Source organism: Pristis pectinata, chromosome 18, assembly GCF_009764475.1.
Source record: "Pristis pectinata isolate sPriPec2 chromosome 18, sPriPec2.1.pri, whole genome shotgun sequence".
Taxonomy (NCBI): domain Eukaryota; kingdom Metazoa; phylum Chordata; class Chondrichthyes; order Rhinopristiformes; family Pristidae; genus Pristis; species Pristis pectinata.
Window position 1 is genome coordinate 27,542,872 of NC_067422.1, and position 26,028 is coordinate 27,568,899.

The 26,028-nt window shown below is 43.7% G+C and overlaps 1 protein-coding gene across 1 annotated transcript in view; it reads right to left on the reverse strand.

Moving 5' to 3' along the window:
* Positions 1-25,535, reverse strand: part of LOC127579884 (tripartite motif-containing protein 16-like protein) — a 139,731-nt gene extending 114,196 nt beyond the window's left edge. Inside the window, exon 1 of the mRNA XM_052032918.1 lies at positions 25,477-25,535. The gene's annotated coding sequence lies outside the window, so the exon portion shown is untranslated. The remainder of the gene's footprint in view (positions 1-25,476) is intronic.
* Between the last annotated feature and the right edge of the window lie 493 nt (positions 25,536-26,028).

Consider the following 26,028-nt stretch of genomic DNA (forward strand, 5'->3'; position numbering starts at 1 on the left):
TGCTTTCAGGAGTGACTTGTGACATTAACAAGAGAGAAAGTTGAGCACAGTGCCAGTTAGTTATCAGGGATGGCAATGTGATGAAACTGACATTTCGTTCTTGTGCCTCCTTCACCCACACAATCTCCACTTCTCATCTCTGGCCTACTTCCTTCGTCAGCCAGCACACAATAATCTTTGTATTTGTGAACATCATTTCCTTTTCACGCCCCTGAATGAAGTGCCTTGAGATGTTTTCTACATCAATGGTGCTTTATAAATTAACTACATTAAATACAGAGAAACAGTGAGCAGTGTTATGAGTAGAAAAGTATCAGCACAATTGTCTTTTAACTCGCTGCCAAGACCTACATGTTCACCCAAATGCTGGATATTTTTGAAGTGCCCTTGAAAAATGTTGATTCCCCAACTGCTGCAGTCCCCATGGTAAAGATACTCCCACAGTGCTGTCAGTTAGGAGGTACAAGATCTGGATCCAGCAACAAAGAGGTTTACATTTCCAAGTCAAGATAGTGTGTGGCTTGGAGGTGATGACACGTCCATGCAGTATATGACCTTGTCAGTCTAGGTGGTAGAGATTGTGGGATTGGGAGATGTTATTGAAAAAGCTTTGGCAAATTGCTCTGGTGCATCTTGCAGATGGTACACTCTGCACCCACATGTGCCAGTGATGAAAGGACACAACACTTAACATACGAAAAGCTTAAGTGATGGCTCAGGTTGTGTATCTTGTCCTGGATGGTGATGGAAGGTCATTGACCTGAAAGGTTAACTCTTCCTTCTTTGTCCATAGATACAACCTAACCTGGTTATTTACAGTATTTCTGTAAAGGTGAATCCAGCAAGTATCAGCTTCAATCAAGCCTAAATTAACTTCAGTGTGTAAATGGATGGATCATGGTCCATTTAATCATTTGTACATCAATTACATTTGTCTCAACCACTCTCTGTCGGCTCCAGCGGGTAGGCCACATTGTTCAACACCACAGTCCCTGTGCGGTCCCTACACTCTGAGCCAAATTAGTTTAAACCCTAGCGAGCAGGGTGAGCAAACCTTCCTGCAAGGATATTGTTCCCCCTCCACTCTAGGTACAACCCATCCTTGTACAGGTCCCACTTATCCCAGGAGTGATCTCAATGATCCAAGTACCTTTGAGACAGTGGACTGGACCATGTTCAAAGACTCAGCTGCCAGCCTTGATGGGTATGCCACCACTATCACAGACTTTATCAGCAAGTGTGTGGAGGACTGTGTACCAAAGAGGAAAATACAGGTGTTCCCAAACAGGAAGCCATGGATGAACCGGGAGATCCACTCCCTACTGAAGGAGAGGACTGCTGCACACAAATCTGGTAATCCTGATCTGTACAAGAAAGCGAGGGATGACCTTCAGAAAGCTATAATGGATGCCAAGAGGCAATACTGACTCAAAATAGAGTCCCTGACCAGCCGCCAGTTATGGCAGGGCTTACATGCTTACAGGCTACAAGACGAAGTCAGGCTGCATAGTTAACAACAGCACATCCCTTCCTGATGAACTTAATGCATTCTATGCACATTTTGAACAAAAAGGAAGTGGATTGTCACCATCCACCCTGACAACCACCAACGCAGCTGAACCTGTGATCACAGTGGAGGACGTAAGATCAGTCTTCCGAAAAGTGAACACGAGGAAAGTACCTGGCCCAGATGGTGTCCCGGGCCGTGTGCTCAGATCTTGTGCTGATCAGCTGGCAGAAGTATTTGCGGACATATTCAACCTCTCCCTGCTTCAAGATCAGGTTCCCTCCTGTTTTAAGAAGACCACTATCGTCCCGGTACCAAAGAAAAGCAAGGCAACATGCCTCAATGACTACCGACCAGTGGCTCTGACATCCACCATCATGACGTGCTTTGAGAGGTTGGTCATGGCACACATCAACTCCAGCCTACCAGACAACCTGGACCCATTGCAATTTGCCTATCACCGAAACAGGTCTACAGCGGATGCCATCTCCCTGGCCCTACACTCAGCTCTGGAGCATCTGGACAGTAAAGACACTTACATTAGACTATTGTTTATTGACTACAGCTCTGCCTTCAATACAATAATACAAGTAAGCTTGTCACCAAACTCCGAGGCCTATGAATCAACACCTCCCTCTGTAACTGGATCCTTGACTTTCTAACAAACAGACCGCAATCAGTGAGGATAGGCAGCAATTCCTCCAGCACGATTATTCTCAACACTGGTGCACCTCAAGGCTGCGTCCTCAGCCCTCTACTCTACTCCCTATACACTCATGACTGTGTGGCCAGATCTGTGGCCAGATTCTCCATCTACAAGTTTGAGATGATACCACCTTTGTAGGCCGTATCTCAAACAGTGATGAATCAGAGTACAGGAAGGAGATAGAGAGCTTAGTGGAATGGTGTCATGACAACCTTGCCCTCAATGTCAACAAAAGAGCTGGTCATTGACTTCAGGAAAAGGGGTGGTGTACATGCACCTGTCTACATCAATGGTGCTGAGGTCGAGAAGGTTGACAGCTTCAAGTTCCTGGGAGTGAACATCACCAACAACCTGTCCTGGACAAACCACGTGGATGCCATGGCCAAGAAAGCTCACCAGCACCTCTACTTCCTCAGGAGGCTAAAGAAATTTGGTTTGTCCCCTTTGACTCTCACCAACTTTCACCGATGCACCATAGAAAGCATCCTATCAGGATGTATCACGGCTTGGTATGGCAACTGCTCTGCCCAAGACTGCAAGAAGCTGCAGAGAGTTGTGGACACAGCCTAACGCATTACGGACACCAGTCTCCCCTCCTTAGACTCTGTCTTTACCTCTCATTGTCTTGGCGTAGCAGCCAGCATAATCAAAGACCCCACCCACCCGGGACATTCTCTCTCCTCTTCCATCAGGTAGAAGATACAGGAGCCTGAGGGCACGTACCACCAGACTTAAGGACAGCTTCTACCCCACTGTGATAAGACTATTGAACAGTTTCCTTATACAATGAGATGGACTATGACCTATGACCTCACAACCTATCTTGTTGTAACCTTGCATCTTATTGCACTGCACTTTCTCTGTAGCTGCGACACTTTACTCTGTACTGTTATTGTTTTTTTTACCTGTACTACATTAATGCACTCTGTACTAACTTGATGTAACTGCACTATGTAATGAATTGACCTGTAAGATTGGTTTGTAAGACAAGTTTTTCACTGTACCTCGGTACAAGTGACAATAGTAAACCAATACTAATAAAGCCCTCCCTCCTGAACCAGCTCTTTAGCTATACGTTCATCTGTCCTATCCTCCCATTTCTAGCCTCACTAGCACATGGCACAGGGATTAATCCTGAGATTATGACTCTAGAGGTCCTGCTTTTTAACCTACTGCCTAAATCCCTAAATTCACTTTTTAGGATCTCATCCCTCTTTCTACCTGCATCATCAGTACCAATGTGTACTACAACCTCTGGCCATGATGGACAGGGGTGTTAAATGGAATCTTACAGCTCATCAACCAAAGCCAGACATGTGGTTTTGGCCTGGGGAAAGATCATGAGTATTATTGTGGTGACAGGAGGCACCAGGTAAGAGATGGTGTTTCAACCACCTAATTGTATAAAAACTGAAGAGGTTGCAGGATGGAAGGCAAAATTTGGATTTGAAGAGGGTTAAATATGAGGAAATCATTATCTTTAGTGGTCTCTGATTCTCCACCACTGCTCCTCCATCTCGTCTCTCTCTGCCGGGTTGTGTGCCATGTCTGCCTACCGCAGAGAAGGAGAGGAAGTGTATCTGTGATAAATTGTATCTGTATGATGTGCATGGTAGGACCAAATAGTTGGATGTGTGTGTAAGATGTGTGTTTGAGTGTTGTAGTGTTAATGGATATGCAACAACGTATTGAGAAATACGACTGTTAGGTAGTAGTAACACTTGCTTGTGATTGGAGACACAAGAGACTGCAGACGCTAGAATCTGGAGCAACAAAATCTGCTAGAGGAACCAAGCGGGTCAAGCAGCATCTGTGGGAGGAAAGGAACTGTCGACATTTCGAGTTGAAACCCTGCATTGGGACTGCATCATCACTTGCCGATGATTGTTGTTAACTGAATATTGGAGGTGTGGGGGATGAAATAGTGTCTGAGGGCATTTTTTATTTTGCTGTTGTTGGTAGATAGGCTTCGCTGATGTGCTCACTGACCTTGACCAGACATGTGAAGTCATGACATTGTTCCTGCACCTAAGCCAAGCCCCTAGAACATCATTCCAAGCAGGAGACTCTTCTCAGAGGTTGCCCAGCCCTTGGGATGGTGGGACAGTTGTTCCTTGTTCCACCTCTTTACCACGACATTGAGATTTGCATTACCCTCAGGGCTGGCTTGCAATTTTTCCAAGCAGTTCCAAATGACTGAATGACATCCAGCATTGACTTGTTTCAGTGATCACATCACCTGTAAGAGGTACAGGCCTGGTATCAGTTAGTAGAGATTATTTTTATTTTCATGTGTGAGACTCCCGAAATTACTCACAGCCTCTCCGTGCTAACACAACACTGATAAATATCAGCACTACGCACACACTTAAATCCTCACACGGTACATTTTATTTTCTTTCAAGTGCTGATCCATTTGCCTTTTGAAAGTCATGACTGAAATGTCATTCACCATATTGTCAGCAAAACACTCCAGATGCTGACCAAACACAAACATTGTTCCTTATGTGCCCTTTGATTCTTTAGCCAATCACCTGCATCTGTCAGCAAAACAAAACTGCAGATACTGGAAATCTGAAAAAAACAAAAGATGTGGAAAATATTCAGCAGGTTAGGAAGCATCTGTGAATAGAGAAACTGAACCAATGTTTCAGCTCAATTACCTTTTGTCAAACACAGATCTTCAACATGGAAAGTTAATTCTGCTTTTCTCTCTCCAAAGATTGTGCCTCATCTGTTGAGTATTTCCATCATTTTAGGTTTTTATTTAAAATTTGAAACAGATAAATTTATTAAATTCTAAATTTTGATTCAGGGAACAAAATAAACAATTAGATATGGAAAACGGAGATTTTATCAGGAAATTACTCAGACTTTCATTCAAATGGAAGAAATTACTAACAATCTGTGTAATGGCAAATTTTTCATGTAAAATTATTCTGTTTTATGTACTGCTACTACTCATTTTACTCATGAGTTTGTAGCAGAAAGAAAAACAACTAATAATTTATAAAAACAAATCGCTGGCACAGCAGCACAGCTGGTAGAGCCGCTGCCTCACAGCATCAGAGACCCAGGTTCAATCCTGACCTCAGGTGCTGTCTGTGTGGAGCTGGCATATTCTCCCTGTGACTACGTGGGCTTCCTCTGGGTGCTTCCGGCTTCCTCCCACATCCCAAAGACACGGAGATCGCTAGGTAAATAGCCCCTCGTGCATAGGTCAGTGATAGAATCTGTAGGGAATTGGTGAGAATGTGAGGAGAATAAAATGGGATTAGTGTAGGATTGGTGTAAATGGCTGGTTGATGACCAGCTTGGACTCAGTGGGCCGAAGGTCCTGTTTCCATGCTGCTTGACTCCATGACTCTAACTCCATATTCTATGCCTGTTACTCATAGCTAACTGGATGTTGTTAAAGGCATTTTGTAATTATTGTATTACAGCACAGAACACTATTGTCTCATATTTTCTCATGACATAAAAGGAGCCATGCCAACTCTCCAAGCAATCCCAGTGACTGGCTTTGAGCTGCCAGGTTGTCCATTTTAGTGGCAAATTAGGGACAGCTTTGCAATCAGTTGAGAATTTCATACTTCTTTTTCCTCTGTTGAAAGCCTAACAAAATCCAGATTTTTTTCTGGAAATTCCCAAACTTTTCCTTAGCCACATAATGTTTGCTTGTTCTTGACCAATGCCAGTGAACCAGTAGTTCTGGAAATATATTTTGATGTCTACTGGCTAACTTTTTTTCCCACTATGAATCATTCTTTGTCGGTGAAAAACTCCAGTTACCTAATAAAGGGATTTTTTTCTCCATTCTGATGAAAGGTCATTGACCTGAAACAGTAACCATTTCTCTCTCCACAGATACTTGCTGCTGAGCATTTCCAGAATTCTCTGTTTCTATCTTAAATATGTGTCTTACCATTCTCAATCCCTTCACTGACAGGAGCAGTTACTCTGTCTGGTCACCTCATTATTCCCAGCTCTTCTGGTACACCTCCTCTTAACAGCAAGCCCTGCTTCTCCACTCTCTTCCTGTAACATATGTCCTTCACTCATGGAACTATGCAGGTAAACTTTTTCTGTACTCTCTACAATTTGTCCAAAAGTGTGGTAACCAGAACTGAATGCAGTTCTTTCATTGTAGCTGATCCATTATTTCAGATGCTTAATCCACCTCTTCCATGCCTCATTTCTGCTCACAGGAGCCCACACTCTTCTGAATTTTACACCCTTAAGCCATATGTGATTTCTCACTAACAGATGAGCTCCTGGTCACTATTTTCCCCCCACAGCGGAGCCCAGCTGTGGAACTGGAATTAAGCTGACTGCAAACATGTTTCCACTGCAGGGTAGCTACCTGTGAATTATGCACGACACTGCTTCTGTTAAGGTGGGGAATCTACACTAATGGATTTAAAGTTGATTTAGATTTAAACATTTGTGCAAAAGGAAAAGCTGAAGCAGCCATACAAGTTGAATAGTTGATCCACCTCAGCTTCCTCTTGAGATCCCCACCATCACTGAAGCCAATTCTGGAGCAACTTGATTCACTATACATGACAGTGAGAAATGGCTGATCCACAAAAGGGACCAGTTATCATCTCAGCTGTAGCACTGGACACATGTGCTCCAGGAAAGGCTGCACCTCTGGCCAGTCTATTCCAGTACAGTTACAGCACCAGCCTCCCAATACGGAAAGTTGCCCAGGTATATCCTGTTGACAGAAAGTGGAGTAAATCCAATCTTGCTAATTACTGTCCAATCTTTCCATCAGCAAAGTGATGGAAGCTGTCATCATCAGTGCATTCAAATGGCACCAATAACCCACTCACTGAAGCCCAGTTTAGGCTCCACCAGGACCCTCAACTCCACATCTCATTACAGCCCTGGTCTAAGCATGGGCCAAGGGTAAATTCGAGAGGTGAGCTGAGAGTGACTGCACTGAGCACTGAGGCAGCATTTGACAGAGTGCAGCATGAAGCACGCTGATAAAACTGAAATCAATGGACATCAAGGGTAAACACTCCAGTGGCTGGAGTCATGCCTTGCATAAATGAAGATGATTGTGGTTGTTGGAAGTCAACCATCCCATCACCAGAGTTCCTCAGAGGGTCGGCAATGACCTTTTTCTCATTACGAGGTCAGCAGTGGAAATGTCAATTGACGATTGCAGAATACTCATTGCCATTCCCAACTCCTCAGTAAATAAAGCAGCCCACGATTGCACGCAGCGAGACCTGGACAACATTCAGGCATGGGCTGATACATGGCAGACAACAGTCACAGCACAACAGTGCCAGGCAATGACCACTTCCAACAAGAGAAAGTCTAACCTCCTACCCTTGACATTCAGTGGCATTACCATCGCTGCATCTCCACCATCAATATCCCGGCATTCACCTCTGACCAAAAACTTAACTAGACAAGCTATGTAAATACCATGGTAATAACAGTAGGTCAGTGGCTGGGTAATGTGCAGTGAGTGACTCACTTCCTGACACCGCAAAGTCTTTCCACCATCCACAAACAGGAACATCCTGAAATACTCTCCTGGATGAAGGCAATTCCAACAGTTCCCAAGAAGCTGGACACAATCCAAGACAAAGCAGTCCACTTGATTGCTACTCTAATAATCATCCTAAATATTTATTTCTAGCACCATATACTATCTCCAAACTTCAACGCAGTTACCTACCCAGGATACTCCAACACTACCTCCATATCCTGTGATGCCTACCACCACAAAGGACAAGGGCAGCAAGCATATGGGAGCAGCACTATCACAATGTTCCCAACCAAGTCACACACGAATCTGAAATGTATCACCAATTCTTCATCGTCAACGCGTCCAAATCAGAGAACTCCATCCCCAACAGTACCACAGGAATATCTTCATCAGATGGACTGCAGCAATTCAAGGCGGCAAATCCTCACCACCTTCTCAAGGATAATTAGGGATGAGCAAGAAATACTAGACTCTCAATGACATCCGGACCCAAAGAAATGAAAAAATAAAGATCCCAATGAATATATGAAAATCAGATTGAATAGCATAAATTGCAGGAGCCTGTTCACAGAATCTTAATTAACAGACCAATATAAAAGAGCTTTATTTTCTTTTACCATTTTAAATGCTTTGCTTTACCCCAAATGTTTCCCAAATTAAACATTCATTAAAGTCTTTGAATTTTTCTTGTTATTGATGTCTGTTCTCCATGTGCTGCTCATCATTTCCATTTGTGTCATTTGATCTTACTTTCTTGATCTTCCATGCACCAAAATTTGAGGTTTGCTATTTTCATCTCAGTTAATGTTTCATGTACTTCAAGGTGGTCCTCCTCATGTGGCAGCTTTCTCAACAAAGGGCTTTTTTCCTTCTATTTGCCACTGGTATGTCCTTCATCCTGAAGGCGCCAACACCCTTTGGATAAGATTTGTGTTTGGGTTTGCGAGTTTGGGGAAGAAAAGCTTGTAGAAAAAAAATTCAACCAAGCTGAAGTAAGAAGCTGATCGGCAGCGAGAGGCGAGGAAGCAGAGAGAGCCGAAGACTAACGAAGCAATAATTGTTTCTTTTTCCTTCGTGTTCGAGGATAGCGGGGAGTGACTGCGCAGGCACATGACGTCACTCGGTAGCGCGCGAACAGTTTAAACAGAAGACTGCCATATCCAGCGGGCAGCTGAGTGAGAGGGAGCAGAGTGGTTGGGCTTTGGCTCTGGCTCAACAGGCTTAGGCGAGAATAGGGTAAGAGGCGAGATTTATAGAGTGGGGGTAAGTTACTAGTTTATTTATTGTAGTTGCATTAGACAGTGCCATAGCAGTAGCAGTATGCATCTGGGATTAGTGTTATGTTTAGAATGCCAGATGTGGGGACCCTGGGAGACTGCCAGCCTCCCCGAGGACTACATCTGCGTAAAGTGCATTGAGATGCAGCTCCTCAAGGAACGTGTTGAGAGTCTGGAGCAGCAGCTCAATGACCTTCGGCTGATTAGGGAGAGTGAGGAGGAGACAGACAGAAGCTATAAAGAATTTGTAGAGAGTACCTCTGTGGCGGTCCCCCTCAAAAATCAGTATCTCATTTTAGGTTCCATTGGAGAGGATGACCTGACAGAGGAAGACTATGGCAAACAGGAGTTTGGCACTGTACCTGGTGCCGTGGTCCAGCAGAAAGGAGAAATGCAGTGGTCATTGGGGATTCTATAGTGAGGGGAACAGATAAGAGATTCTGCGAACCTGACAACAATACCCGGATGGTGTGTTGCCTCCTTGGGTACGGGATGTCTCGGACTGGGTCCAGAAATATTCTGAGGGGAAAGGGTGATCAGCCAGAAGTCTTGGTACATGTAGGTACCAATGACATAGGTAGAAAAAGAGAGGAGGTCCTGAAGGAAGATTACAAGGAGCTAGGAAGAAGGTTGAGAAGCAGGACCTCCAGGGTAGTAATCTCAGGATTACTACCTATGCCACATGCTAATCACAGTAAGAATAGAAAGATCTGGCAGATGAATGCGTAGCTGAGAGACTGGTGCAGGGGGCAGGGCTTCAGATTCTTGGATCATTTGGACCTTTTTTGGGAGAGGTATGACCTACTCATAAAGGATGGGTAACACCTGAACTCCAAGGGGTCCAATATCCTGGCGGGAATGTTTAATATAGCCATTGGGGAGGGTTTAAAACTGATTTGGCAGGGGGAAGGAAACCAGAATGTTAGGATAGAGGAAGAGGTATATAGGAGCAAGTCCAAGACAGTGTGCAGTGAAGATGGAAAGAAGGACAGGCAGGTGAAAAGACAGGATAATTTGCTGAACAATAGAAATACAGCAAAATCGGCAGCAGATACTGGTCTAAATGTACTATATTTAAACGCACGTAGCATTAGAAATAAGGTGGATGACCTAGTGGCACAGCTACAGATTAAAAAATATGACATTATGGCAATCACCGAGTCATGGCTTAAGGAAGGCTGTGAGTGGGAACTAGATGTCCAAGGGTACACAGTGTATAGGAAAGATAGGCAGGTAGGCAGAGGGGGTGGTGTGGCCCTGATGGTTAGCAATGATATAAAATCAACAGAGAGAAGGGACATAGGGTCAGAAGAAGTGGAATCCTTATGGGTGGAGCTAAGAAATGGCACGGGTAAAAGGACAATAATAGCAGTGATATATAGGCCCCCTAACAGCAGCCAGGATGTGGACTATAAGTTACAGCTAGAAATAGGAAAAACGTGTCAGAGAGACAATGTCAAGATAATTATGGGGGATTTTAACATGAAGGTGGATTGGGAAAGCCAGGAAGGCAGTGGATCTCAGAAGAGCAAGTTTGAGGAAGGTCTACAGGATGGCTTTTTGGAGCAACTTGTTGATGAGCCCACCAGGGGATCGGCTGTTTTGGATTGGGTGCTATGTAACGAACCGGAGGTGATTAGGGAACTAAGGGTAAAGGAACCATTAGGAACTAGCGATCACAATATGATTGAGTTCAGTCTCAAATTTGAAAAGGAGAAGCTGATATCAGATGTGTCAATATTTCAGTGAAACAAAGGAAATTACAGTGGCATGAGAGAGGAACTGGCCCAAATTGATTGGAAAAGTAAGCTAGTTGGAGGGACGGCAGAGCAGAAATGGATGGAATTTCTACGAGAAATAAGGAAAATGCAGGATAGATATATTCCAAGAAAAAAGGTTATGAATGGAAAAATGGCACAAATGTGGATACGAGAGGTGAAGGCTAAAATAAAAGCAAAAGGGAGGGCATCCAAGGAAGCAAAACTTAGTGGGAAAACAGAAGACTGGGAAACTTTTAAAAACTTACAGAAAGAAACTAAGAAGGTTATTAGGAAAGATGAATTATGAAAGGAAGTTAGTAGATAACATTCAAAAAGATACCGTGTTTTTTTAAATATATGAAAAGTAAAAGAGAGACACAGGTAGATATAGGACCAATTGAAAATGGTGCGGGAGAGATTATAATGGATGATAAAGAGATGGCAGAGGAACTAAATGAGTATTTTGCATCGGTCTTCACTGTGGAGGACATCAGCAATATACTGGATAGTCAGGGGTCTCAGGGGATAGAACTGAATTCAGTTAAGATTACTAGAGAGAAGGTGCTCGGGAAGCTAAATGGACTAAAGGCAGATAAGTCTCCCCAACCGGATGAGATGCATCCCTGGGTTCTGAAGGAGGTGGCTTTGGAGACTGTGGAGGCATTGGCGATAATTTTCCAGAAATCAATAGATTCCATCATGGTTCCGGAGGACTGGAAGGTCGCAAATGTAGTTCTGCTGTATAAGAAGGGTGGGAGGCAGCATAAAGGAAATTACGGACCTATTAGTCTGACATCGGTGGTGGGAAGGTTATTGGAATCGATCCTCAAGGATGAGGTTATGGAATACCTAGAGGTGCAAGGCAAGATAGGCCCAAATCAGCATGGTTTTGTGAAGGGAAGATCCTGCCTGACCAACCTATTGGAGTTTTTTGAGGAAATCTCAGGTAGGGTGGATAAGGGAGAGGCTGTGGATGTTGTGTATTTAGGCTTTCAAAAGGCCTTCAACAGGTGCCGCACAAGAGGCTGATTAATAAGGTGAGACGCTCATGGGATTACAGTAGGATATTGGAATAGGTGGGGGAGCATTGGCTGGTTGGCAGAAAGCAAAGGGTGGGAATAAAGGGATCCTTTTCTGGTTGGCTATCGGTTACTAGTGGTGTTCCACAGGGGTCAGTGTTGGGGCCACTTCTTTTTACTTTGTACATTAATGATTTAGATGATGGAGTAATGGTTTTGTGGCTAAGTTTGCAGACGACACCAGGATAGGTGGAGGAGTAGGGAGCATTGAAGAAATAGGAAGGTTGCAGAGAGACTTAGATAGTTTAGGAGAATGGGCAAAGAAATTGCAGATGAGATTCAACGTTGAGAAATGTGCAGTTGTACACTTTGGAAAAGAAATAAACGGGCAGATTAGTATCTAGAAGGAGAGTGAAATTCAAAGTACAGAAGTACAAAGGGACTTGGGTAGCTCATGCAGAATACCCTAAAGGTTTAACCACCAGGTCGGATTGACGGTACAGAAAGCGAATGCTATGTTGGCATTCATCTCGACGACGTATAAAATATAAAGTAAGGAAGCGTTGATGAGGCTCTATGGGGCACTGGTGAGACCTCATTTGGAGTACTCCGAGTGCAGTTTGGGCCTCTTATCTTAGGAAAGGATGTGCTGATGTTGGAGAGGGTCAGAAAAGATTTACAAGGATGATTCCGGAATGAAAGGTCTTACCTTATGATGAGAGTTTGTCGGCTCTTGGACTGTATTCATTGGAGTACAGAAGAATGAGAGGGGACCTCATAGAAACATTTAGAATGTTGAAAGGACTGGACAGAGTAGATGTGGCTCCCTTGGTGGGTGAGTCCAGGACTGGAGGGCGAGTCCAGGACTGGAGGGCATAATCTTAGAATTAGAGGGTACCGGTTTAAAACAGAAACGAGGAGAAATTTCTTTAGCCAGAGCGTAGTGAAATTATGGAATTCTTTGCCACATACAGCTGTGGAGGCCCAATCATTGGGGGGCGTTTAAGAAAGAGATTGATAGGTATCTAATTAGTCAAGGTATCAAGGGATATGGGGATAAGGCCGGAAATTGGGACTAGATAGGAATAGTATTAGTGTAGCTCATGGAGCAGACTCGATGGGCCGAATGGCCTACTTCTGCTCCTTTGTCTTGTGATCTTGTGAAGTATCTCTACAAAGAGTGATGGCATGTTTCAGAGTGTGTTTGTACCATTATTCAGCACAGACTAAATTACATGTTCTGTGGTCATTGCTTGTTTACCACATAATGATCTTAAAAACAGGCCACTTCAATAGACTCCATGTTCACGGTGCCCTTGCAAGACCCAGGGGCTGTAACTGGCCAGGGGGATCAGACCATCCTGCCCACACTCACCGTTGTCTAAACCCACCTAATGGTGGGCCTTTGACCTGGGGCCAGGATCTTGGCACAGAGGGAATTCCAGGGTCACAGCTGGACTCCAGGACAGGAACCCAGAGCTGACAGACACATGGACCACATCAGCCCTTCCAGTCACTGGGTCCAAGTCCAGGTTCAGTTCCATAAGTAGCTCTCGACCCAGTGGTACTGTACAAATGGGCAAGGGCTTGTTAATATAAAATGGGTACTCTACTGGTAGGAACAGATTTATCACAGCAGAACACCGAGGTGAAGCACTGGTGGCCTGTCACTCAATAAAATGGGGTTACCTTACTGGTGGGCACAGATCTGTCACTGCATAATACTGGATTACTGGTGGTAAGGAGAAAAAGATTACTGGAGATGTGATGAGTGGACCGATGTAAAAGGTGGTGCGTGAAGTAGTGAGGGTGCAGTGAGTGGAAATAATAAGTGGGCAGTGAGGGGACAGGAAGGCAGTGAGGCAGCAGTGACTGAAGCAGTGAGGGGGAAACGAGAAGCCAATGAGGAGATGACAAGGAGCACCAAGAACTATGGAATTTAAAGGTAACAAAATATGTTTTATACGTTAAAATAAAACATGTTATTTTATAAGTGGCCCTCAGAAGTGGTTTTCATTGCAAATCTGGTTCTCCCTAATGAAATTTTGTGCACCACTGTTCAACGGTCCTTAAACTTTGATACATTGGTGAGGGAAAATATCGATGAGTTGTGTGTTAACAGGTTGACACGATTATTCTCCACAGAGCTCCAGGTGTTGAACTAACCACTGTAAGACATTGTCATTAATGTTTCACCACAGCTAAAAGAAATCCACCTTTAGAGCTGTATCCTTCTCCTTCAAATCTGCAGCAGAAATTTAATGAAGGCACTTTATAAAATGTTTCCCAGCAGTATTTTGTGGCAAAGATATGTTTCTCTCCATGAGTAAGGATTAAACTCGAATTCTATCATTAACTATTTTAGTTCTGGCTTTCAAAAGAACAAGATTGCTTTACCAAGAGCTTGCAATTAATCTAATTTCAGCTGCATTCCTACTTTGTTTATTCCCAGTTTTGCCTTTCCCTGAAAGTAGTGACTCCGTTGGAGTGTTGTTATTTTATCTTCACAATATCAGAGAATCCAAGTATTAGGTTAGGAAACGTTTAACCACTGCATTAATGTTACCTCTGATGTAGAAGATGCACAATCATTGCTTCTGTTTTCAGATTTATCATTGTGTTACTTTTCTCCAGGATTTTTTGTTTTCACTGCATTACTACCTACACAGCTTCTGTTCGAAAATGACTCCTCCAAAAATGTTCAGATCATTGCCTGCAAAGCAAAATAACAGCGGTACTTTAATTAATGATTAGTATCTTCTGCTCAGAGAAGACAGATCAATTAAAATAAGGGATGGTTTGATATTGTGAAACTGTTGCTTGATTAGAAGCCAAAGGCGGCTACCCTCTTATCAAACAGATCTATTTGTTACGAGCTGCAATACCTGGTTGGTAAGGCAGAGTAATATCATTATTCTGCTTATCTAAAGGTAAATGGAAGCAGACACCATTCAAACAGTGGGCTCACAGAGGAAGATTGGAGCTTCTTACATCCACATTCTGAAGATGGAAGAATCATAATCAAGGAAAATCATTCATTCATCATCTGTTTCCTGTCTTTTGAAATTCCCCAAAGCCAGAACTCAAACATGCTCGTTTTCTTTCTATTAGCTTTTGTACATTTTTGACTGCCTTTTTTCCTTCCATCCATTCATCAGCCCAAATTAGCTTCCTTATAGATTTCTGATCTCTCTTGCTCCCATCACTGTGGCTATTGTTCATCCATAAAACCTTGATGTCCGCTGTGCCTGGTCCTGTCACCAGCAGTTTTCCATTGATTCTTCAGTCACTTACACAAACCCAAGTTCTGCGATCCATCTCCACATCCTCTGCTGAATACAGAGGACCCCATGAGCATACTGGGACGCCTCAGTTCTTTCAAAGGGTAGGCAGGGTTTGTCCTGCAGAACAGTCCTCGGTTGTGTAAGGCAGCATGACACAGGCAGTTGCCAGGGTAACAGTAGCCAGCAGTCAACGCAGAGTGGGTTTCAGAAATCTTTGTGCCACCTCCAGCATTTCATATCAAATAGTTTTTTTTAATAATTCTACTGATCCATTTTCTATTCCCTTCAACAGTTCTGGGACTGAATGCAAAGAGAGCTGGTATTCTCTCCCCGAGCACAAACTCACCAACCTTTTCAAGTAAGTGGCACAGTGAAGCTGGATTCATGCTGTTGCCCAAGGCCCATTGGTGCATCCGGTCTGACAGGTGCTCAGAGACACAGATACAGTAACACTATGACCACTTTGATCACTTTGCACCAAAATGGACTTTTTTTTGGTTCTAATTGTGTTCCTTCTTGTAAAAATTGTGTATAATTTACACTTAATTTGTTTTTCTTGTGAATGTTGCTTATATGATGCTAGGTGCCTGCAATGCTGCTGCAAGTAAGTCTTTCATTGCACTTGTGCATACATGTACTTGTTCATATGACAATAAACTCTGTTTTGACAGTTTGCAAACAACAGTCTCCCCTAGGAGCAGAGATGAACATAGGAAGATTTCCAGGCTTTGTAGGGTGGAAGGGAATAGTGTGACATACAGCACTCAAATAGTGTGACATACAGCACTCCCCTAGGAGCAGAGATGAACATAGGAAGATTTCCAGGCTTTGTAGGGTGGAAGGGAATAGTGTGACATACAGCACTCAAATGTAAAGGAGCATTGTTTTGACTTTCAACTGACAACCTGTTTTGCATCTCACTCAATTTTTATTTCCATTGACTTCAGTGGAAATAAAATCAAAGGAGATGCAAAATAAGGCTGAGGATCTGCTGTCGACCACTTTAGACCATCGTATATGTGTATGTGTATAAGGGGAGAGGAATATTCCTTTCAAGTCCCCCAGTTGTTGTAGCCAAGGAAAAAGAAATCCACTGGGTACACTGTGCTGAACTTCTCCTCACTACCTTCCACTGGAAATATGAGAAGAAATTGTCTCCTAGCTCGTGTAGTCAACAAAATGGCAGGGAATTATAGAAATGGAAGCAATGATGAATAATTTACAATAATCTTATTTGTTTAGACTTTAGTTGTAGCGACTCACCGCACCAGCATCGAACGGCTCCCGACATCGCGAAAGTCGTCGGAGGCCCCGATCCAAGATGGCGCGGGGCCCTCCTTCTTCCCCATCGTCGGGCTAGGAAAGCCCGTGCGCAGGAAGGTCAGGTGGCCCGTGTGTGACGTCAGCGCGGGAACTGTAGCGCGGGAAGTTTTGGGATACTAAAGGTGCACTGCGCCCGTCGTTCATTCGACTTCTGATTTCGAACCAGCTACTCTGTGTCTTCTTTTTGTAGTGTGTAGCTAGCCACTTCAAGGTTTTATTTTTTTCATCTTTCGCAGCACAGTTCAGGTTATGCTCTGTGATGATAGAAGGGCCGACGTTCTGTTGCTTTGTGCAACACTTTTGGAGAGGAGCACCATGCAACTGAAGTACATCAAAAACTTTATTGTGAAATTCAATTGGGTGCAAATAGCTCACGTTTGCATTTTTCTTCCATTAGTGTACATGAGGTGCATCTGCCGTATCTTCACCAATTCATTTAGCTCGCTTGTATTCCTCTGAAGCTTCTCTGCACCCTTGCCATATCCCTCACTGCCACCCGCATTGCCTCCTCGGCAAACTGGATTTAGTCACTTGATCCCTTCCATCCAAATCATTAAGATGGATTGTGAACAGAGGGCCCTCAGCACCAATCCCTACTCACCTCACTAATTACGATCTCCCAACTTGAAAACCCATTTTTTTTCCCTATTTTCTGCTTTCTGTCCGCTAACTGGTCTTCAACCTATTTCAGTGCATTAGCCCTAATAAAGGATATTCTAATTCCATTTAACCATTTCTTGTCTGTCATCTTATTGAAGGTCTTCTGAAAGTCCAAATACACATCAACTGGTTCGCCTTTATCATTTCTTCTAGTAACAACCTCAAAAAGTAATACATTTGTTAAATATGATTTCCCTTTCATAGATCCAAGTTGATTCCAGCCTAATCTTATTGTTATTTTCTCTGTTACCTCTTCCTTCAAATTAGTTTCCAGCATTTTCCCTTCTGATGTCAGTTTAACTAATTTGCAGGTTCTCATCTTCTTGCTTCTACCCATTTTAATTGAGGTTATGTTGAGGTTATGGCAGTTGAGGTTGAGGCAGTGAGGTTATGTTGGCCACCTTCTGATCTTTGGGAACCATTCTGGGATCTATGGAATTTTGAGAAATGCAACCAGTGCATCCACTTTCTGCAGAGCTGCATCCATCAAATGCCTGGGATGCATGTCAGCAGGTCCTGGGGATTTATTGCCTTTCAGACTCATTAATTGCTACAACACCTTTTTCGCTATTACTGATTTCTTGGAGCTTCTCATTCACTTGTAGTTCCTGGAGATTCTGTGTGTTCTTCCATGAAGACAGATATCTGGTTCACTACTGTTAATCAGGGAAGGATTATTACTCAGTCTGGCCTGTGGACACCACCAGATCCACATCATTGTGTTCGACTCTAAGCTGCTTTCCAGTTCAGGGGTAACTCAGGATGGACTACAAATTATACCAACATTCATATCTCATGAATACATGGAAAAACATTTCAGTAGGCCTTAATGCAAAGGTTATTTAAAGGGAAACTAACCCCTCAAACTATCTCCTTGACTGCCCACTCCTAACAGAACAACACCTAGATCAATCCCCCTCTCTGATCTTCTCGTCCCTACCCAATCATCTCCTGACTGATCCATCACCTTCACCACACCTAACCCCCCACGTCACCATGCTCCTGAACACCCCATCCAGCTACCCACCCCCACCACCACCCCCCCCCGGCTGAATCCACAACCATCTCCATCCCATGATCCTCTCCCGTCAGTCCTCTACCCCCTCCCACAATGCACTGCCCAAATGATTGCCATCCAAAGCTGCAGGAATGTACGAGGACACAGGGCTGTTCCTGGTTCTACAGCACCAGGTCTTGGCCATGAGAGAATATTGCTCCCAGAGGGCTGGGCATAAAAACAGTGCCTCACCTTCCCCTTCCCCTCACCTCACCCCCACCCTCCCGCCTCCATACACAGCAGGATTTCCCTGTACGTTTTCAGGCTTGTGACAATTTCTGGCCCTGTGAGTAAACATTACTAAAATACTTGGTATACATGTCCTGTCCTCTTCCTTTGTCACAATTCTGAGTCATGCTTCTTATGTCAATATTTACTATTAAAGCACATTATGTAACATTCCCAATAGGATCAAATTTAACATAAATTTGTAACTACCTCCAACAAGAATGTTTTATCAGCATAGTTTTTGCAGAATCACTCAAAATTGTATCTCTCAGTAAAAGAAAGTGTTTTTAATGACCAAAATAAGATTTAAAACCAGATCGCAGAATGGTTATAGCAAGGAAGGAGGCCTTTCAGCCTTTGAATCGTACTGTAAGAGCAATCCCGTTCGTCCTGCTCTTCCACCTCCTCCTCAACATTCAGATAGTTTTCAGCTCCCTTTTGAATGCTACAGTTGAATCTACCTCCACTACCCACCACTAACATTGCATTCCTCAACACACTGTGTGTAAGACTCATCCTCATGGCTTTTTGGCCACCTTGTCAATCTCCTTCATTTTCTGTCTCCTAGTTCTTGACTCCTCTGCCAACAGTTTTTCCACTCTCTAGTCCGTCTGTACCCTATCTTTATCTGACTCCCCTTACAAGCTCCTCTGTTCCAGGGAGAACAACCCCAGCTTCTACATAACTGAAGTCACATTTCCTGGAATCATTTTGGTAAGACTTTTCTTCACCTTCTCCAAAACCGCTACATCTTTGTTAAACCGAGGTATCCAGAACTGGACACAATATTCCAGTTATGGCCAAGACAATCTTTTATAAAGGTTCAAAGTCAAATTTATTGTCATATGCACGTCCACGTATGCACAGGTGCAATGAAAAACTTACTTGCAGCAGCATCACAGGCACATGGCATCAGATAAACTGCATTCACACGAAAAACATAAATTAAACAAATTGTACTATTACATTCATCATATATTACATTCATCATGACTTCCTTGTTTTTGTACTCCAGCCTCTATTTGTAGGGCGAACTGTAACCCTTATGTATATTTGAGTTACTTATTAAGAATGCTACTTGATAGATTTCAGCACAAACAGAACTCTAGCCATGTACAAAGTCGAGTTTATTGTCATATGCACAAGCACATGTGTGCACAGGTGCAATGAAGAACTTACAGCAGCATCACAGGCACAGAGCATCACTTAAGCAGCATATTGTTATTATGGAGAATTGAACAAAAAAAATCAAGATGGCCTCTTTCACTAATTGCATGGAAGAGTAATTGGAAACGTGAAGGAAAGAAACTTCATTTTAATTAAAGCCCAACTCACTGCAAGCTAGACATAAATGATCTAAATTGTACAAAGATAGAATGGTTTTCAAAATCACAGATCCTTGTATTTAGTTCTGAAGTAATTATATACAGAATGATACAGCATTGCAAATTATTCACAACAGAAACAGGTTGACATAAATCTAGGTTACCTAGTAAGACTGGATCAAACATAACTATGAGTATGTGAGAAGCTTGATTAGTTTGACACTTAATACTTATTTCCTGAAAGCAGTGTGTGATCTAACCAGACATCTGAATACACGTCTTCAATGGCACTAGGGAGCAATCAGGAATGAGAGTGATTGTGGTTTATTTCTTCCCCAGCTCTAGAGTTATTACTATTGTTCCAGCCTTTTCCAAGAGCGATCTGTTAGGTCTGCGTAGATGAAGAGTTATCCCGTTAGTGTACACGCACTGTACAGCCAGGTGAGCTGCTGTGTAAGGCATTACCAACATCTTCTTCTCTTGATGGTAATCTGACTTTTTTTCATTCTGGACTCTTCAGTCACTCTAGGCGACAAACTTCTTTCTTGTCCGTCGTTATTAGTGCCCGGCCGACTGACAATCCAGGGGCTGGTACAGGGGCCTGGGCTGATTTCCTCAGCCCGTGGAAGGCCATGGTCAACAGCAGAATCAGAATGGTCCTTATTTTAGGAAGCTACAAAATCTAAATAGAATCCTAACTTCACAAGTCAAATTGTCACGCCCGATAAATCAGGCTTTTTACTTAACGTGTGTTAATGTTGGGGATTTCGCTGTCAAATTCTGTTCTGATAAAAACACTTCAGTTGCCTCACTTACGCCGGCAACTTAACGAGAAAACAACTCAGCCACAGTATCATGCCCTGACTGACTCCAGATCATGAAGTTACACTCATATTATTAGCAAGCAGCCAGCACAAATTGCACGGGTTCTTGGGATTCTCAGACCTTGCTGTTCGGTCGGGAATCACATTGACAGAACTACATCTTGTGCCAGCATGTTACCAACAGCTGGAGCCTGCCACACTGCCTGTGGCCTGCATTGAAGGGCGATAATTAGATTAGATTATCAGGCAAACCTTTACCCAGCACATTCTTGAAGTGAGTTCCAAAAACAGCTGAAGAATGTTTGGATGAAAATTTACATGCTATTCCTTGTGGCATTCAAAGTGTCTCTTTCTTTAAGGGAATGCAGGTTACATGTCAGATAAATAAACTCATTTGCATGACAGCTGCTTTGTTAAATTTTAGCAGATAAACCCATCAACACGATATCCAAATTCTAACCTCTTGGTTTAATATCCTGACCATTCCTTCAACCTTTTCCTTATAGAAAATCCACACTGAAGGCTGTAACTGGTCAATCAGAAATAGTTTGCCAGCTGCATTGCCAATAATCACTGTTTAAGGTCAAGATAACCCAGGGAGCATCGATGCCCGACCTGGGATTTCTCCAGATTTCTCCATCTCAGCCAAGCTATAAAATTAATCAGGGCTTTGGGTCACTGCGAGCCCCACCTTCCGCTAACTCAACCAACTCCCAGAGGAGCGGATGCACACCCGGTGCTATGGCGATGCATACGTCTCGCTGGAGGCTGCACTATCAGTCGTGTGAGGATCAGTCAAAGTTCCCAGGTGTGTAAATTAAACTATTCCCTTCATTAACAAAATACCTTTAATGAAACAATCCAGGCACTGTTTTACCACAATATTACCACAGCAAACGGAGCAAATCAAAAATCAGTCAGAATTGCAATAAGCTCCATAAATCACCAACAGAGATTAGAAAAGCAAACTTGTATATTACAAAATTCACTCTGTCAGAGACAGATTGCAACTCTGTGAAGGCTTTTAAGCTGAAAATTTGTATAAGCACATAATTCTTTGTTTGCATCCAAGTCTCTTTGGTAAATCTTATTCCACTGTACAAGCAGGGAAGATGCATAATCACTCCACTTTATGATTACACTACTTGACATTGAAGGAGCTTGGGGAAAATGTCTGCAACATGTTGAAAGGGGCCCTGTTTACATTTTTATTTAGTTTGGATGTAACCCGCACTTCTAACCTGCAGAGGATTAACAAAGTTATGTTATGTTATTAAAAGCTGTCAAAAGCCAACATTCATATTTCATGCTGCTTAGTTTGTCATTAGGAATTGTTTACTTTCAAGAAGGAAGACTTTGCTAAATTAAGTTCTGAAGCCTTTCTTTCACTGGCCTGGCTGGACAAGGGATTTCCCACAGCTGTTCCAAGCCAGTGGGAAGCTATTCCTGTGCACAAATGCAAGGCGAAGGCAAACTGTCCACCCTGCCCACATAGGGAAATTTGAGTGCCTGGTATCAGCAAATGCAGCAAACATTTCTGGGAGTGTTTAGAACTGCACGTGGCAGCTATTTCTGATCTCCGAGCAGGCGTGAAGGGCACCTTCCCTTCTCAACCTCAGCCACGGATTTTGCTTTTGCAAGGAAAAGGAATGTGAAGAAGTCCTCCCTTTCTTGAAGGATAAGGACACACCTTTCATTGCTGTACTTGTCCTACTTAATTAGACACATTAAAATTAACTCAAGTAAATCAAGAAATGGGGACGGCACGGTAGTGTAGCGGTTAGCATAATGCTATTACAGCGCCAGCGACCCGAGTTCAATTCCGGCCACTGTCTGTAAGAAGTCTGTACATTCTCCCCGTTACTGCATGGGTTTCCTCCGGGTGCTCCGGTTTCCTCCCACATTCCAAAGACATACGGGTTAGGAAGTTGTTAGCATGCTATGTTGGCACCAGAAGTGTGACAACACTTGCGGGCTGCCCCCAGAACACTCTACGCAAAAAGATGCCTTTCACTGTGTGTTTCAATGTACATCTGACTAAGAAAAATATCTTATCTTATCAAATGTAAATTAACTTAGACTTGGCCTTCTCCTTCACAACTGTTTTCCATTCCAATGAACGGCCACACTCTTCCTCTGCCTGACATCACCCGGTTCAGGTTAAACAGATAGAATTCCCAGTGTACCAGCTGGAAGAGCTGTGGAAGTGTGTGACCCATGGCTGGATTTCATGCATATTCAAGAATCTCCTGATGATCAGCAGTTTGCAACTTGTACATTTCTGATGGAGCCCTGAAGCCACAGTTGCAAAGGGCAATGTCAGCAGTCTCCTCTGCAGAACTGCCAGCATTTCACTGGAAGATTTGGGCCACTGGATCATAACGAGACAGGTCGCCATCACGTAGATGGTCTAACCCGCAAAAATCAGCAGATACACAATCATCGTTCTGACAAATCCCCATTCCAGTTCCACACCATCTCCCCCCAAAGGCACCACCACCTCGGTATAATTCTGCAACTTTTCTGGTGAATATTTACAGATCAACGTGCTTTTAGAGAAAGAAATAATCAACAAGAAATTTTTATCATAATAGTCACTGAGAACCAAGCACTCTACAAATCAAGTCAGTACATATCCTCACAAAAACATATGACACTCTTAGTTAATCAGTTTGCAGCAAGGTCTCCAAATACCACACTGCCTTGTCATTATAAGTGCAGGAGAAATGCCACAGGTGTGGTAATGGAGAGGGAGCACCATTGGGAAGATATCCAGCATTGGCGTGAGGAGATTATTGGTACTGAATTTGGAGTGCATTTCAGAACAGACAGGTGTTCCAATCCACTATAAGTAAACATATCCCCATCCTCACCTATCCCCACGACCCCAAACTTTATTTTCTGCTATCGTAGGTCTCAAACAATGATTTTCAAAATCTGTTATGTCCCTGAATTTTCAATGGTCTCTGCATACTCCCACTATCACTCTAGTACAGTGCTGTACAGTGGAGATCCTTATAACAGTAAGCCCCTGGCCTTGCTGAGAAATTCTGTGGAGCCTCGTTGAGTTGGAACTCCCACCTATTCCAACATGGTTCCTCTCAATTATGAAGGAGCAGAAGTGTGGGATTCCCAAGTTTCAGAACCTCTTCCTCTGTAGGACCAGGCATGAGGTTGAAGCTTGGATCCAGAGTAATGGAAATGGGACATTCCATACAAAGAGACAGCCTAAATGATCTAAGAGCTGATTCTTCGTTTAGTCATCTCTCCGGGTGCTCCGGTTTCCTTCCACATTCCAAAGATGTACAGGTTAGGAAGTTGTGGGCATGCTATGTTGGCGCCAGAAGTGTGGCGACACTTGCAGGTGGCCCCCAGAACAATTCTACACAGAAGATACATTTCACTGTGTGTTTCGATGTACATGTGACTAATAAAGAAATCTTATCTTATTTTCAGCCCTCTTACATAAAGCAACAGGAAGTGTAAGAAGGGGAAATGGCCTTTGCTCCATAGCTCCCAGCAGGAAGTGTTGAATCTTCCAACCGGTGTATGTCTAAGATCCCATCACCCTGTCACAGGCAGTCGCTTCACTGATGGTGTCTGCCTCACTCATTGACCTCACATCCTCCACTAGTGATAATGTTGGGCACAATCCCACCATAACTTCCAGGTCTACAGCCCAGGCAAATCAGGGCTTTGTCTTGGTTCTGTAACTGAATGATCATAAACTTCTCTTTGTGGGTGTGGAGGAGGGGTCTTCAGTGAACTTTGTAACTCAACTTCTAAGTTCCAAACAACTGTGTCAGCTATCCAAAACAGTTATATAATTGCAGAAATATGACACAATTCACTCAATACGTAGGTGTCACCAACAAGGCCAGCACTATATCTCATCCCTAACTACCCTTGACAAAAAATTCTGAGCCTTCTTCTCAAACTACTTAATCCATGAGGTGGAGTTACTCCCAGAGGTGATGAAGGAGCAGTGAAGTCTACCCGACTCAAGTTGGTGCCTGACTTGTGCAACAACTCGACTGGAGGTGAGAAGGGGGTGTTCTCATGCACCTGATCCTCTTGACTCTCTAGATGGAATGCATCAGCCTGTTGCATACAACAGAAACACACATTCTGGAAACACAGCAGAGGAAAAAAATGCAGTGAAATCTAATGGCAAAGCATCTAATAACATGGTTTTGATTCTAGGATTCTCTCGGTAACTCAGTCAGAGCGCCATACAGCACAGAACCAGGCCCTTCAGCCCGCCTTGTACCAATCCGCACTAATCCTATTTATTCGCGTCGTTTCTGCTTCACCCACCGTGTCCGCCCACTTCCAGTCACCCTGCGGCCGATGACTGCTGCACATCCCTGGGCTCGTTGCCCCTTCGCTCTGTCCATCCCTGATTCACCCTGCACGGTCCGCTAACCCATCTCCTTTCACGTCCGCCCGCCCGCGCCCCACCCTGCCGTATTCCTTTCAGGTCCGCTTGGGTCCCACCTACCTTCACCCTTTCACGTCCGCCCGCGCCCCACCCTGCCGTATTCCTTCCAGGTCCGCTGGAGCTCCACCCTGCCGGATCCACACCAAATCATCCTGCCCCATCTGCGCATCTCCCCGCCGTCTCTGCGCCCTACGCGGGTCGCCCTCGCTTCCTTCTGCCTTCTCAGCCTGTTCATGCTTCCTCCTACCTGGTGCGCCGGCTCGACACCCTACACCACATTTCGCGGTCCGCTTCCAGTCACCCTGCGGCCGATGACTGCTGCCCATTCCTGAGTTAGATGCCCCTTCGCTTTGCCCGTCCCTGGTTCACCCTACACGGTCCGCTTGCCTTCCTACCGTCCCCTTTCAGGTCCCACCAACACCCAGACTCGAAGAAACCAATGTAGATGTCTTGTGACTTGCGAATCTTTAGCTCATATCAACTGGTGAATGTATTGTTTCTTCAGGGTACTGATTACAGGGCACACTTGAAAATAAAAGCATTGATGGAGCACCTTTCATGTCCTCTTCAGGATATCCCCAAAACACTTTACCACCATGAAGTATTTCTGTAGTGTAATCCCTGCTACAAGTAATGCGGCAGCCAATTTGCACGCAACAATCTCCTGCCAGCAGCAATGTGCAAATGACCAAATATTCAGTCTTTTAGTAATATTGAATGAGTGATAAATATTGGCCAGGACACTAGGGAAAATTCTCCTATTATTTATTCAAGTATTGCCTCTGGGTGTTTTGCATTCGGAGACTCATTCAAACACTTTTTTCAAGAGGCAACACCACCGACAACACATCAGCGCCTCCACTCCAATGGAATGTCAGCCTCCGTTCAGTCTAGGAAGTAGTAAGAGGGTCTGTAATTTGCATCCAAAAACAACTTATTATGTTTGAGTATCAAAACTGCCAAATTGTAAGTTTTTCATTCATTTTATTTATGTATTTTTCTGTTGTTTATAACCATATGTTGCTCTTCATTTAAAAAGATTAATGCTAAGATACATGTGTGAATATAACACATGCAGGGAGTTGGTAAAGGCCTGCTGTTTTCT